Below are 17,259 nucleotides of genomic sequence, written 5' to 3'. Positions count from 1 at the left end.
ACCTCAACATAATAAAGGCCATATACGACAGACCCACAGGAAACATTATTCTCAATGGTGAAAACCTGAAAGCATTTCCTCTAAGATAAGGAACAAGAAAAGGATGTCCACTCTCACCACTATTTTTCAGTATAGTTTTGGAAGTCCTAGCCATGGCAATCAGAGAAGAAAAAGAAATAAGAGGAATACAAAAAAACAAAAAAAAGAAAAAGAAAAAGAAAAAGGTTTTTTTGAGAGGAGGCCCCTGGCCGGTCGGTCAGTCTGAAACAATCACTGCTTGAGGATGTAGCTGGGGAGCATGAAAATAGAAGGTGGAAATGTATCAAAGCCCCAACTGATTTAACAGTTGTTCTGTTATCTGGTTTTTCCTGGCCATGGTGTATTGGGAGGTCTCCCCAACCTCAAGGCACTGCCTCAGCTCAGCTGTCATGGTCACCGTGACAACAGGCTCATCTTGGGTCTCACTCTGGCTCTGGAAGACGGCCCAAACTCACGGTGAAATGCCAAACTGCAATTGCCTCTTCCTTGATATGTCTCTTTTTCATCATGGTTTCTTTTTCCGCCCCCCTCAGGTTTAACCCTACGCTTTTGCCAGGCACTCAGCACCAGGTTCCTTAGTATAAGCAACTGGGTGTCTGAGAGATCTGGGAAAGTGGTTACATACGTCATTTCCTCTTTGGATGAGGAAATCATGGGTGACATGCTCTCTAAGGTTCAAGGCTTTAATATTGTCAGTTTTCGGAAATTACATTTACTTTGAATATCTAGAAAAGTGAGCATGGAGCTATTTCTAAGTTTCCTGTCATTCAAGAAGTGGTCTGGGTACTAATGGCAGAATGTCGCATCCTGCCTCTTGCTGGTTGAACCCAGAGGCAGAGAACACATTTGGCAAATTTAGCAAATAAGTAAATAGGCTTCAAGAAGGATGAAAGAGGGCTATGGTCTTAGCCATTAGGTGGCCATAATAAGGGAAAAGCTAAGGCCAAATGATGTGATTGTGGCAGGGCTAATCTGTTGATTTCCACTGCCTTAATGATGCACTGCCTGCCTCGCAGCGCAGCGTTGAGTACAAAACTGCTGACCTGAATCAGGCTCTTCTACCACACAGTACAGTGATGCTAGGCTCATCGTCTGCCTCCAGCTTTTCTGACACAATGTTACTAATATACTTAGCCCTTTGCAGGTTATTTTCATATATATCTTATTTCATCATTATGGGATGGGCAAGTCAGGGATTATTATACCTACTTTCAGATGAGGAAATTGAGATCCAGGAGAGGGGAAAGCTCTTGCCTGTAACCAAAGAACAGACCCATACCTTGAATCCAGTCTTTATTGCTCCTTCCTAAACATGAATCGCAGTGCCTGTCACAGAATTAGTAACCAGACTTTATTAAGTGCCTGTTTACACTGGATGCTGAATTAGGCATGAAACAAAACCAAAAAGTACATAAACTTGTTTTCTCTAAATCTTTGTTCTCATATGACAAATAAGAGCACAGGGATAAAACAAATATCAAATTTGGTGATATCAAATTTGGGTTGAAGTATGGATATTGTAGGGTAGAAAGAAGGATGAGTTTGTAGATATGGTCTGAGTGACAACGAGGGTGATGAACCATCCCGGTTTACCTGGGACTGAGAGAGGGTTCCTGAGAGACAGAACTTTCAGGGCTAAAACCAGGAAAGACCTAGGCAAACCAGGACAAGTTTGTCACCCTGGACAACCAATCTTTCCTGGGGGCAAAATATGGAAACAGAAGGATGTCATGGAAGGAGCACTGGACTTGAAGTTAAAAATCTAGGTTAAAATCCTGACTCTGTCATGTACCACCTGTGTAACCTGGGAAATGTCATTGCTTCTCTCTAGGTCATAGCTTACTCATGTGGAAAATGGTGATATTAATAGTACCTATCTCCCAGTGTAGTAAGGATTAAATGAGATAATCCACATAGGTAAAAATGCTAAATTGTGGCTAGCTCTACAAATGTGAGGTTTTATTTGATGGTGGCTCCAAAGAAAACTCAAGAAAACAATGAGAGCAAGTTTTATGTTTGTTCTCACGCATCTGCTCTATATATGAAAATAAAGTTTCAATGAGCCTTGAGTGATTTGAAGAGCCAAGTCATTCAGCAAAATTGTCAAATCCAAAACAAATTGGAGACTGTACTACATGTCTGCTTCTTTCATAGATCTGGAGACTAGAACATAAGCAATTTTAGATGGTACTTATCTTTTCTCCTGTACCAAATCTAATATGAGAAAGCATCCTTCTCCCACTTCCTTCTGTTCACCAATTTTCTCAAAATCTGTGGTCAGATACCATATGAATAGTGACCACACAATGTCAAAAATGGAAAGTAGAATATTCATGTTAACTGGGGTTTTACTTTCCTTTATGTCCCTATTTCTACTTCAAATCCTCAAATAGTGGTTTTGAGGGAGTTATTCATTTTTTAAGCTGCATCCCTGGCGTTGGTATTGGGATAGTGTAGTTAAGAACAAAGAGGACTTAACTTCTATAAAGGTCTTCTCATTTGTTCATTTACTCATTCAGCACATTTATTGAGTCCATCAGGTCCCCATTAGTGCACTTGGGCACTAGCTACAAGTAGCCAACGAGGCCAGCCTGGTCCCAGACCCCTCATAAGCTTTCATTCTAATGGAAGGAAGCATATGTTAAACATCTTTTAAAAAATAAATGCATGATCATTACACATGTTGAATAGTGCTATGAAAGAAAAGGGCAGGGAGCTTTGACGAAGAAGAATAACGAATATTGTAATTTAGATTGAAGGACTTGGCAATGAAACTTATACTTCAAGGTCTCATCTGACTTTGGAATAGAAATGAAGTGCATGGTTAATGTAGATTATTTTCTTTTTCCCTAAATTGCCAATGAGAAACTCAGTATGGGAGCTTTGATACTGAGCTCCCTGCTCATCATTCTCTGCTCATTGTTCACTCAACAGATATTTACTGAGTACCTACTATGAATTAGACATTGTGCTAGGTGCTGGGATAAGGTGCAGGGAGCAAGGTAGGTGGAGTTCCTGCCTTCATGGAGCTTACAGTCTAGCGGAGGGGAGAAAATAAATATATCTCAGATGATGAGATATACTAAGAAAAATAAAACAGAGTAAAGGGGAAAGAGAAAGATGAAGTGGGGATTAGTCACTCTTTTAAATGAGGTGATCAGAAAAGACCTTTCTGAGAAGGTGATATTTGAGCAGAGACCTGAAGAAAGCAAGGGAGCCAGCTTTGGTGGTTTCTAGTAGGAGATTGTTTCTAGATAGAGGGAGCAACCAGTCCACAGGATATGAGGCTAGAGTGTGCTTGTGTGTCTGAGGAACAGTGAGGAGGCCGGTGTGGCTGGAGCAACATCAGAGAGGAGGAGAATGGCAGATGAGGCCAGTAAAGTAGTGAGATTGATGGCAGGGTGGATGAGGGTGGATGGGGCTGGTGGATGCAATCATGTAAACCTTGTAGTCCATTGCTAGGAGTTTGGTTTTTATTTATCTTCTTGAGAGAAATGACGGTGATCCTTTAAGAAAATACTATATCTAAAACTTGGCAGGACCATTCTACTGTCCCTATGAAGCAAAGGGTATGTGCACTACCCAGGAAGCTAGAATGATGCTAGGCCAGAACTAAGTCATCCATGTTTTAGAAGTTGTCAGAATATAGGTTGGTAGCTTTTCTTAGAAATGGAAATTCCAATTTGGCACATGAAAAAGAATATAAAGACCATGAAACGTGAAGAATTCCAAGGGTGGACAGTGTCTTGGTAAATGATTAAAAAAATCTTGAGGCCCAGGATGAGGTTCTTAGAAGAGATTTTTTAATCAGGTAGCATTTTTCAAATTGGAGTTTGAGATTTCTTCACTTCCGGAAGGAGCAGTGGCATGGAGAAAGCAGGTATAATCTTGAAGAGATTAAAGGACATGGGCAGAGACCTAGGCAGTGGAGCTCCTTTTAGCTCTTCCAACCAATTTCTCCTGACTGAAATGATTTGTCCCCCACCACCTGCCCAGACATAGCCACTTTTCTTTTACCTCTCTCTTCCCTTTGAATCTGCTGAAATTCAAGAGGGCAGACATACAGATGTTCAGTAGCGGCAACATCAAAAACAGTGATGTTTAACCTTTTAGAGTAAAAGGTCCGATGAGAGTCTGATAAAAGCTATGAAATATCTTTTTTAAAAGTTCTATGGACACATGAATGTGAAATTTTGCATATTTCCATAGGCTCCTGGGCCCCCTGATAACCATCCATGGATGCTCGAGGGGAACATGAGTTCAGGTTAAATAGCTCTGTGCTAAGAGATCAACCAGGACTTTTGTTTTGATAAAGGCAAATGTGGGACGTGGAGGATTACGAGAGGAAAGAGTGGAGAACCATTACTCTGATAGCATTAATTGAGGTTATTTTCCCACCTACTCATTTTCTCTGGACTCTGAAAAGCACTCTTTGTTTCTGCCCTTCTCAGTGCTAACCATCTGGTTGACACAAGGGATTCGGAGGGACATCAGGCATGGACTTCTGAGTATCCCTCTGCTTTCTCACCCTTCCATGGGAAAGGGTTCTGGCCACTATGTTCGAAATAAAGTCAGAAAAAAGAGGAGCAGTCAGGGTACATTAAGGGGTCCAAATCTCCTTTCATTTTTAATTCTTCCAAAAGGAAGAATGTTCTTTTCAACCAGGTTTAGTCTGGCTGTGAATGCTGATGTCAGTGCGTAGTCTCACAGAGATTTGTCCCATTGGGGATATTTTTCTTTGTCTGGAAGCTTCCTTTTTTTGTTCATGATTTTTAAGCCTCTCAGCAGATATTCAATGGAAAAAGCTCAGGGCTGAGCCAAAGGCAATTATGAAGCACTTATAGAGTTGGAGACTGACAAGTGGTAATTATTTGGAGATGCTTGCTTTCTTTTCTTCTTCACCACTCTCTCCAACCCCACCCCACAACCTGGTGTGGACTGTCTTTTCAGTTTATCTTCGCTTATTATCAAGGTTTGCCTTTATCACTTCTACATTATGTATAGAAATATCAGTAATGAAGCCATTTATGCTACTTCTCCAGCACTGAAGTTAGAAGTCTGATGATTTCATGTCAATGCTGAATGTCTTTTCACTATTTCCTTTTATTAGCTGCTGGGAAAAGGAAGAAACAGATTTGATGATGTATGCCCTATACTGTCCCCTGGAAGCAAATTATTTTAATTCATTTCTACAGTCTCACCTTTTGTCCTCCTCAGCAAGGCAGGTGTTCATGCTGCTTTAATCTATTCAGAGCAATGACTAATCAAACCATTTTGCAGCAATTCTGTTCTAAGCCCTGACCCTATAGCTCCTCTGATCACAAAATCTCCATGTTAACAGCCATGCAGGTTTATAAATGGGATGCTGGAGGGAAACAAAGGAGAAGGAAGTAGACCCTGTGGGTCAACACAGTTTTTACTGTGCTTGTTGAGCATTTGACTAAATCCATAAAACAAAACACCATTTGGGGAGGGGGTTGTTCTTCCTTTCAGACTTCTAGGCTTCCAAGGACCAGTTAGAAACAAGGAGATAAGGTTATAGTATCAGTATATTTTTTATACTATATAAAAATATAGTATATATATTTTTTAATAATTTTTTTTGGGTAGAGTTGATTTACAATGTTGTGTTAGTTCCAGGTGTACAGCAAAATGAATCTGTTATACCGGGGGTCCCCAGCCCCCAGGCCACAGACCAGACTGGTCCATGGCCTGTTAGGAACCAGGCCGCACAGCAGGAGGTGAGCCGCAGGCAAGTGAGCGAAGCTTCATCTATATTTACAGCTGCTCCCCATCACTCACATTACTGCCTGAGCTCCGCCTCCTGTCTGATCAGTGGCGGCATTAGATTCTCATAGGAGCGCGAACCCTACTGTGAACTGCGCATGCGAGGGATCTAGGTTGCGCGCTCCTTATGAGAATCTAATGCCTGATGATCTGAGGTGGAGCTGAGGCGGTGATGCTAGCGCTGGGGAGTGGCTGCAAATACAGATTATCATTAGCAGAGAGGTTTGCACAGAGACCATAATAAATCAATTGCTTGCAGACTCATATCAAAAACCTATCAGTGAGTGACAAGGGAAAACAAGCTCAGGGCTCCCACTGATTCTGCATTATGGTGAGTTGTATAATTATTTCATTGTATATTACAATGTAATAATAATAGAAATAAAGGGCACAATAGATGTAATGCGCTTGAATCATCCTGAAACCATCCCCCTCCCTGCCCCCGGTCCATGGAAAAATTGTCTTCCACGAAACCAGTCCCTGTTGCCAAAAAGGTTGGGGACCTCTGTGTTATACATATACATATCTCCACTCTTTTTTAGATTCTTTTCCTATATGGGCCATTACAGAGTATTGAGTAGAGTTCCCTGTGCTATACAGTAGGTTCTTATTAGTCATCTATTTTATATATAGTATTTTGTATGTGTCAATTCCAATCTTCCAATTTATCCCTCTCCCCTTACCCCCCAGTAACCATGTTTATTTTCTACATCTGTAACTCTATTTCTGTTTCGTAGATAAGTTCATTTGTAGCCTTTTTTTACATTACAAATAAAAGCGATATTATACGATATTTATCTTTCTATCTTGCTCAGGGTATTTCCTTTTTTGTTTGGAATGAGAATGCTGTCTTCAGACTGGGCCTAAGAAGAACAAACACAACAGAAAAGGCCATAGGTGCCACTAACAGCTTTGCAGGAGATAGTTCTGTGGTCTTTAGGGCTGTAAATGGGGCCTGGGTAGGGGTAGAGGATTCTAACTTTTGCCCAGTGTTCTGCAATTTGGAATATGCTGAAAAAAATTATTCTTTGGAGTGGACTTTGAAAGACACTTAAGAACTCTTATTGGAAGTTTGTATAATTGGGAACTTGGACAAGAAAAATTACTCCTCACCTGACTAACCACTGTAAGGGTGGGACCTGTGTCAATTTATGTTCACTATTATGTTTCCAGGGCCTATTACAGCGCCTGGTCCATGATAGCTGTCTATTATATATTTGTTGAATGAATGAATGACTTACTGCCCTGGTAGCAACTTGACCTTATCTCCTCTCCTGCGCAGCCATACAGGCATTTAGGAAAGAAAGCTACTGCTCTGTAGATTAACCCAGCTAGGTAGCAGGCTTGTGAAAGAAGTTTGGAAGAAGTAGCCTCTGCCCCCTTCCATGTCCTGTAAACTTTCTGAAGTCTTTCCCCAACAGGTTTATACTACTCTTATCTCCACTAGAGAGAGTAAATGAAAACAAGACTTTGGCTCTTTATTGTATTTTTCTTCAGTCGAGTTCATAGTCCTTTCAAACTGTTTGAGGCAGATTCTTCTGTTACATCAAAGTCTTACTGGCTTTAAGAAAGATACCTTAGGCGGCTTCCCTGGTGGCGCGGTGGTTGAGAGTCCGCCTGCTGACGCAGGGGACGCGGGTTCGTGCCCCGGTCCGGGAAGATCCCACATGCCGCGGAGCGGCTAAGGCCGTGAGCCGTGGTCGCTGAACCTGCGCATCCGGGGCCTGTGCTCTGCAATGGGAGAGGCCACAACAGTGAGAGGCCCGCGTACCGCAAAAAAAAAAAAAGGAAGATACCTTAGGAAGTTGGATTAACTTATTCATGTCCTTAGAGATCCTTAAAGATCCTATGAAAAAGCCTACTAAACATTACCCCAGTCTTCCAAAAGCATTCAATAGCTTCCAGAGTACTTAGTTTACAGTCAGGTGCAAAATTTGTTTATGTATCTGAAGGCCAGACTATGGAAAAGATCAAATAAACAGATTTCTTTGGCATTTTCTGCCCACTATCTGATGAGAAAGAGTAAGCAAACCAACATAAGGAATTGACTGTTTTTTTTTAAAGCAACATAAAAGGACTGGTTAAGACTTGGTGTGTATTCAGCCCAAGTTTTCCAAAACCAGTTATATCTCTAGTACTGGATGATGAGATATCATATTCTCCATGGGGACATTAAAGCTGTAAACAAGGTTCAATCACTGAAGAAAACATGGTTATTCTCACTAGAGTAGATCTTCTGTTTTTCATATTGTTATGTCCTCATTATTTGAAAAATGGCAATTTATGTAAAGTAGAAAGGGCTGACAACTTTTAGTTGCCCAGAGTGGTTGAGATATTTCTGTAATGGTTTCTATATTTTGATTTATTTAATCAAGATTTTTTTTTCCTCTGAGATAATTTGCCTGCAAGTATTTTGATTATGGATCCTAGATCCAAACAATCAGGCTTTCTGTAGGCTAATATAATAACAGAAAATAGTACAATTTCCCATACAAGTATTCATTTCCATAAAAATGAAGATCTAATTCATGTGTTTGGCTGTTTGAATATAGGGTGACATAGATAGTCCTAAAGCATACATTTTAAGATAAAAAATAGAGACAACTAGGTACCATACTTTCAAGATTTTCTTTTTTCATTGACTTTCAAACAGCTTGATTATGATGTGTTGTCACAAATCCAGAAATATCAAAATTAAAATCACCAAATCAATAAGTAGTATTTAGTAAGTATTTATCGTGCCTATAAGAACAGTTCACAAGCTAGGAGCTTTTAAATTCAAAGACTGATACGAAGGTCAGAGGCGTGATGTTACAGGATGGCTTATAAAGTGAAAATGACGAAGTCGTTTAAACTTCATAATGATTGGTTATTACAGAGGGGGTTTCCAGACGGCAAGTCTTGATTAAAAGTGATAATCTTATACTATTTTTAGGAAGATGACTTAATTGTCTTTCATGATTATCAGAGGCATTTACAACAAGTGGCCCAAGTTAGGTTTCACCTACGTGGCTTAAGTGGTTTTGTCTGCTCAGGGAATTTTCAAGTTCGTTCTCCATTTTTTATTTAATTTTAACAGTGTCTAGTTATGGATCTCTTTAACTTTATCCTACCTAGAATTTATTGAGCTTTTTGTATGTGTAGATTAAGGTCTTTCATAGAATTGGCAAAGTTTTAGCCGTTACTTCTTCAAATATTCTTTCTGCCCCTTTTTCTTTCTCCTCTCCTAGAACTCCTATTAGGTATATTTTGGTATACTTAATAATGTCCACAGGTCTCTGAGGCTCTGTTCACTTTTCTTTCTTCTCTCTCTGTTCCTCAGACTGGATAATTTCAATTGACCTACCTATCAGGTTGCTGATTCTTTCTGCCTTCTCAGAAAGAGTCATTCTAGTGAATGTCTCATTTCAATTTTTGTACTTTTATTAAATTCCAGAATTTCTACTTGGTTATTTTTATAATCTCTAATTCTTTATTGATGTTCTTTCTATTGATGGCATCATTCTCATACTTTCCTTTAGTTCTCTGGACATGGTTTTCTTTAGTTATTTTTTAAAAACATATTTAAAATAGCTGATTTAAAGTTTTTGTCTAATAAATCCAACACCTGAGCTTCCTCAGGGATACTTTTTACCAACTGCTTCTTATCCTATGAATAGGTTATAATTTCTTGTTTCTTTGCATATACTGGTAAATTTTTGTTGAAAACTGCACATTTAAAATAATATGTCAGATTTGGATATCAGATTCCCACTGCCCCAGGGTTTACTGTTGCCATTTTTGTTGTGGCCATGTTGCTTTTGTTTGCTTATTTAATGACTTTCCTGGATTAACTCTGTAAAGTCTGTATTCTTTGTCATGTATGGTCGCTGCAGTCTCTGCTTGGTTATCTTAATGGTCACCTAATTATTGGACAAAGATTTCCTTAAATGGATTGAACCAAAAAGTCTTTCACCTCTTGCAGAGGGTCTCTGTGTGATCGTTGGGGCATGCCTTCAGCCCTCCAGCAGTTTATAGCTCTGCCTTACCCTTTACCTCCTATTTGCAAATGCAGAGCCTCAAGGTCATGTAGAGGTGGGAGATTACAGCCTTAAGTCTTTCCTGGGCAAGCGTACAGTCCTACCCATTTGCATGACTTTTTTTTTTAACATCTTTATTGGAGTATAATTGCTTTACAATGGTGTGTTAGTTTCTGCTTTATAACAAAGTGAATCAGTTATACATATACATACGTTCCCATATCTCTTCCTTCTTGCATCTCCCTCCCTCCCACCCTCCCTATCCCACCCCTCTAGGTGGTCACAAAGCACCGAGGCGATCTCCCTGTGCTATGCGGCTGCTTCCCACTAGCTATCTATTTTACGTTTGGTAGTGTAGATATGTCCATGCTACTCTCTCACTTTGTCACAGCTTACCCTTCCCCCTCCCCGTATCCTCAATGCATGACTTTTTAAATCCCTAGAAATGTGTTGGAGCTTTTCAACCCCCTCTATGTGCATCTCATTCCCTAGTTTTTCCTTGTACGTTTTTAGATTATCTTCTTATTTGCCCCAAGTTTTATTGCTATCTTAGGCAGATATGATATTAAATGATTACCACTGATTGTTTTCAAAACTCCAGGAAAAGGCTGTTCACACTGAGAAATGTCTGAGTTAGGTCAAATAAAGACAAGCACTGTGAATTGAGGTTTTAATGGAACTGCAAGACAGGTCAAATAATGACAGTGTTGCGAATAGTAGTTTTGGGAAGCTTCAAAACCATTCTGCCCTGACGAATGGCTACTAGACTGCTGGTTTTCACCATGATTGTGGGGCTGTTGGTTGTTAAGGTTACTGTGGGGATGGGAGGTGAGGGTTATGAACAGGGCAAGTACAGTACCACAAAGCTCACTGTTCTTTCCAAGATCCAACCATTTTTCTTGAGTAATTGTTGGTCAGGTTGTTGCAAACCTGTGATTAATTTAAAGAGTTCTGAAAAAGTTGATTTTGCCTCTTTTTTTTGCCATTGTTCTCATTGGTTTTATGGAGGAGTAGCTTTTTGTAGGTCCTTACTTCGCATTCTCACTGACATCATTCCCCTAGGGACCATAATTACTAATCCTGTTATGAATATCTGGTTAACATATCTAGAGTTTTAAGTTCTAACTTCAGAAAAATGCATCTTTTAATTTATTCTGGATGGCTCTGGGAGTTCTAGGCCAAATTTCCAGCAGTTCAGCATTTCATTTTGCTTATAAGATTTGTGGCTATTGGTCATTGGGTTGGCTACTATGTTTCAGTCCAAGAAATCTGGATATTGCCCTCATGTAAAGGCTATTCTGAAATAATTTCTCAATGGTTTAAGCTCCCTTGTTTTCAGGCATTCTTTTCAATCTGTTTAACTTCTCCTGAAAAGAGAGGCAGCAATGTCACCCTCTCTGGAAAAAACTCCAAGTGAATTTTTTTCTTTGAGTTATTTGATATATCACCTGTGACTTGCAAGTCAAAGAGCTAAATTATTTTAAAATCAAGTAGCATAAATAAAAAGTAAATGAAAGACACGTGAAGAGGCATTCAATCAAAATGGCATGGTTAGTTCATGCTTAGAGAATCCTTCCTTTTCTAACACACAGCAGTGACAGATAAAATATAGACAGAGGAAATGTAGAATACACAGCTATACTCAAAATAATATAAACATCTTCACGGATGGGAAAATGGACAGAAACACGAAAAACGGAAAACAAGTTTAGTATCATGTGTCTGTTGCACTCCTGGTTTAGATGTAGGCAGAGGTGGATGGGTGTTCAACTATTTTGGAATAGCAAAGACTAAAAGTTCTTCATTGGAGAATGAAGAACTAGAACTATGTTTGCTACTCAGAATCAGGGTCTGGTATTAATCTTTTCTGCATTGAGGGTGTGGTGGTGGTTAGATTTTTCTGCATTTGAAAGAGCATTGCAGGGAATTCCCTGGTGGTCCAGTGGTTAGAACTCAGTGCTTTCACTGACGAGGGCCCTGGTTCAATCCCTGGTCAGGGAACTAAGATCCCACAAGCTGTGCGGGGTGGCCAAAAAAGAAAGAAAAAGAAAAAGAAAAGGAGGGTTGCAAAACAGCTTCAGGTTATGACTTGTGTATACCAAGGAAGTGGGAGGACGGAGACACATTCTAGCATCTAGGACTTGAGTGAAATCCATAGCTAGCTCAAAAATTATGTCTGCATTATCACCAATATCATATCAGGATGGGGGTCTAAGCCACCTGGTTCTGAACTGCAGGGCAAAAGTGGGTGGTTTTGTGAGCAGAGGCAACTAAAAATGTATTAGACAGAGACAGTTGATAAAAGAGAAAGCTTGATCTCACTCAAGTTGATCCTGCAAACTAATATTCTAAAACTAAAGAAAAATAAGTGTAAGGAAGGTAACTAATAAAAATCAGGAAATGAATTGAATGCAGACCAAATGAAAATAACAGTAATCAGAAAATGATATTAAAATGTTTTTTAATGCTCTGTATATTTGAGATATCCATTCAAAAAAAACAGCAAAAACTAGACCAGGTATAAACTAAACAGAAACACACATAATTAGAAATCTTGGAGATAAAAAAAATACAGAAGTTAAAATAAAAAAGCTAAATAAATGGAATAAATTCTAGGCTGCAAATAGTAGCAGAAGGCAGATTTCCACTCAAATGGCTGAAGAAAGTACCAATCTAGAGTTCTATAACCTGATGAACTATCATTCATGAGTGAGGGACAAATAAAGACATTTTGTGATGTCAGAAGACTAAGAGAATTTACCACTTACAAAACCTCTTTAAACTACTTAATCACAAACCATACAAGCATGAGTGGAGTAAAATATTTAAACTGTTGAAGAAAAAAAACCCCAACAGCCTAGAATTCTGTATTCTGTGAAATTATCCTTCAAAAGTAAAGACATATTTTCTCTGACCTACAAAAATTGAAGGAGTCTGTAGCCAGTAGCCTTACCTTGCAGGAAATGTTAAAAGAAATTCTTTCAAGAGAATAAAATAATATAGGTCAGACAGAAATAAAGACACAGACGTAGAGAATGGACTTGACACGGGAGGGGGAAGGGTAAGCTGGGACGAAGTGAGAGAGTGGCATGGACTACCAAATGTAAAATATACACTACCAAATGTAAAATAGGTAGCTAGTGGGAAGCAGCTGCATGGTACAGGGAGATCAGCTCAGTGCTTTGTGACCACCTAGAGGGGTGGGATAGGGAGGGTGGGAGGGAGATGAAAGAGGGAGGAGATATGGGGATATATGTATATGTATAGTTGATTCACTTTGTTATAAAGCAGAAACTAACACTCCATTGTAAAGCAATTATACTCCAATAAAGATGTTAAAAAATATATAGGTCAGAAACTCAGATCTACATATAGAAATGAAAAATATTGAAGAAGGAATAAGAGAGGGTAAAATAAAAACCTTTTATTTTTATCATTCTTAATTGATCTAACAAAAAAGATAGTTCAAAATAATAAAAGCAACAAAGCATATGATTATGTATGCTTATGGATATATCTGTATACGTATGTATATATAAGCTTATGTATGCTTATATATAAGTGAAATGAATGACAGCAATGATACAAGGGAAGTGAGAGAGAAATTAGGATTATTTTGTTATTATAAAGTACTCACCAGTGAAGTGATACAGAGTTATTTAAAAGTGGACTTGGATTAGTTGTAAATGTATATTGCAGACTCTAGAGTAAACACTAGAAAAAAAAAAGAAGTATAACCGGTACATTAAGGAAGGAGACAGAATGGAATCATACAAAATGTTCAGTTAAAACCTCAAAAGGCAAAACAGAGCAGAAGACAAAAACAAGAACAGAGGCAACAAATAGAAAACTATAGTGTAAATATGACATAAGTTGAACTATCTCAATAATTATTTTGAATGCCAGTGGTTTAAATTCATTAATCAAAAGACAAAGATTGTCAGAGTGGATAAAATCACACCCATCTTTATGTTGTCCACAAAAACTTTAAGGACATATAGATTACAAGTAAATGGATGGAAAAAGATATACCATGTTAATACTAATCAAAAGAAATCAGGGGTAGCTATATTAATTTCAGCACAGACTTCAAAGCAAGGAAAATTATCAGGGATAAAGAGGGTCAATTCTCCAGAAAGACATAATAAACCTTAGTGTGTATGCATCTAACAAAAAACACCAAATATGTGACGCAAAAACTGTTAGAGCTGCAAGAAATAGATTAGTCCACTATATTCTTGGTGACTTCAATACCCCTCTGTCAGAAATGGACAGAGCCAGCAGGAAGAAAATCATTAAGAACAGTTGAATTCAACCACACCATCAATCATTTCAATATAATGCACATCTATAGACTACTTCATCCGATAACAGCAGAATACACATTCTTCTCAAGCTCACGTTGGAACATTCAGCGAGAAAGACCATACTCTGGGCCATAAAATACTCCTGCACAAGTGTAAAAGAATAGGAATCATATAATGTCTGCTCTCAGACTACAGTACAATCAAACAAGAAATAAACAACAGAAAGATACTTGGAAAATCCCCCAATACATGGAGATTAAACAACTCACTTTTAAATAACACATGGGTCAAAGAAGTAATCTCAAAAGAAATTAAGAATTAACTTATTTTTTTTAAGAATTAACTTTAAATAAAATTGAAAACACAACTTATCAATTGGTGGGATGCAGTGAAAACAATGCTTAGAGGGAAATTTAGAGCATCAAATGCATATTTTAGAAGAGGAGAAAGAGCTAAAAATCAAACATATAAGCTTCCTCCTCAGGAAATTAGAGAAAGAAAAGCAAACTAAATCCAAAGTAAGCAGAAGAAAAGAAATAATAAAAATTTGAGCAGAAATCAATGAAATTAAAAAAAAAATCAATAGAGAAAATCAGTAAAACCAAAACTGGTTCTTTGAACATATCAGTAAAGTCAAAAAGCCTCTAGGCAGACTAACTAGGGAAAAAAGAGAGATGATAAAAATTACTAGTATCAGAAATGAAAGCGAGGGCGTTTCATTTCTGAGGTCTAGAGATCTCATTGGCATTAAAAGGATTAAAAAAAAAGATACGCTATGAATATCTCTATACCCATAAATTTGATAACCTAGATGACATGGGCCTATTCCTTGAAAGGCACAACCTGCCAAAACTCACACAAGAAGAAATAGATAATCCACATAGGTCTATATCTATTAAAGAAGTTGAATCAATAATTATCATATTCCAAAACAGAAAGTACCAGGTCCAGATGTGTTTACTGGTGAATTCTATGAAACATTTAAGGAACAAATTATACCAATTTTCTACAATCTCTTTCACAAGGTAGAAGCAGAGGGAATACTTCCTAACTATTTCTATGAGGCCAGCATTACCCTAATACTAAAATCAGACAAAGACATTTTAAGAAAAGAAAACTACAGACCAATATCTCTCAAAAACATACATACAAATATTCTCAACAAGATATTGTCATATGAAAAGAGGCTCCACATCAGACGTCATCAGGGAAATGCAAATTAAAACAATGACATATCACTACTCACTGAATAGAATGGCCAAAATCCAGAGTACTGACAGCACAAAATGCTGGTGAGGATGTGGAGCAACAGGAACTCTCATTCACTGCTTGTGGAAATGCAAAATGGTATAGCCACTTTGGTAGACAGTTTGGTGGTTTCTTGTAAAACAAAGCATACTCGTAGCACGTGATCCAGTAATTGCACTCTTTGGTATTTATCCAAACAACTTGAAAACTTACACCCACACATAAACCTGCACACAAATGTTTATAGCAGCTTTATTCATAATTGCCAAGAACTTGGAAACAACCAAGATGTCCTTCAGTAGGTGAATGGATAAATAAACTATTATATATCCAGACAGTGGAATATTATTTAGCACTACAAAGAAATGAGTTATCAAGCTATGAAAAGACATGGAGAAAACTTAAATGCATATTACTAATTGAAAGAAGCCAATCTGAAAAGTTTGCACCTTATGTGATTGCAAGTATATGACATTCTGGAAAAGGCAAAACTATGGAGACAGTAAAAAGATTAGTGGTTGGTAAGAGTTAGAGGGAAGAGAGGCATAGGCAGAACACAGAGGATATTTAGGACAGTGAAAATATTATGTATTATATTTAATACATACATGATTCTAGTTAATCATGATACATATCATTATATATTTGTCCAAACCCATAGAATGTACACCACCAAGAGTGAACCCTAATGTAAACTATGGACTTTGTGTCAATCATTGTAGGTTCATCAGTTGTAATAAATGTACCACTCTGGTGGGGGATGTTGATAATGGGGGAGGCTATGCATGTGTGGGGAGCACAGGGGAATATGGGGAAATCTCTGTACCTTCCTCTCAATTTTTCTCTGAACCAAGATGTTCTAAAAAAAATAAAGTCTTAAAATGCACACACATTCGCTGTACAGCAGAAGCTAGCACAACATTGTGGAGCAACTATATCCCAATTAATAAAAAAGGTAAATTAGATCAGCCTCTTATAAATTGTGAAAAAAATACACACACAAACAAGAACTACTTAAGGTTGTATTTTAACAAAAATGAAGTGAACCCAGAAGGAAGGAGTGGGGTACAAGAAATTATGGTAAGGACAGAAACAATAAAACATTCTGAGTATTGAATTAACTATAAACTTTATAAAATAATTGTATTTATGCATTTATAACAGAAGATATAACAAATTCTAGAAGGCAATCACAGGAAATATGTAGATATTCAGTATTAATGAAGAAAGTAAGGTCTTTGCCTTGTTTGAGAGGAGGACAGGAACCCTGGATAACTTCAGACTCTGTTAGAGAAGTATGTAGTTAATATTTATTAAAAATTTAAAGTTGGGGGCTTCCCTGGTGGCGCAGTGGTTGAGAGTCCGCCTGCCAATGCAGAGGACACGGATTCATGTCCTGGTCTGGGAAGATCCCACATGCCGCGGAGCGGCTGGGACCGTGAGCCATGGCCGCTGAGCTTGCGCGTCCGGAGCTTGTGCTCCGCAACGGGAGAGGCTACAACAGTGAGAGGCCCGCGTACCGGAAAAAAAAAAAAAATTTAAAGTTACTCACCAAAAAATAAATGAAACATAATTCCAACCAGCAGGGGGAAAATGGAATAAAGGAAACTTTGTCAACTCAACAAAAAAGTAGGAATGGACAAAAACAAGAGCCAAATAAAGAAAGTTCTGTTAAAAAAAAAAAGATGGCAGAAGGAAGTGAAAAGAAATCACAATTGATGTAAATTAAACTTTTTCTGAGACAGGACCCATCAGTTTGGATTAAAAATAACAAAATATGAGACACATCTAAAAGAAAAATAGAGAAAATGAAAATAAAGGAATAAAGAAAAATGAATGAGGCAAATACTAGGAAAAGA

The sequence above is a fragment of the Neophocaena asiaeorientalis genome, unplaced genomic scaffold (assembly GCF_003031525.2).
Source record: "Neophocaena asiaeorientalis asiaeorientalis breed wild unplaced genomic scaffold, Neophocaena_asiaeorientalis_V1.1 scaffold604, whole genome shotgun sequence".
NCBI classification, from domain to species: Eukaryota; Metazoa; Chordata; class Mammalia; order Artiodactyla; family Phocoenidae; genus Neophocaena; species Neophocaena asiaeorientalis.
The sequence above is the reverse complement of the archived record's forward strand: the minus strand, read 5'-3'. Positions refer to the sequence as shown.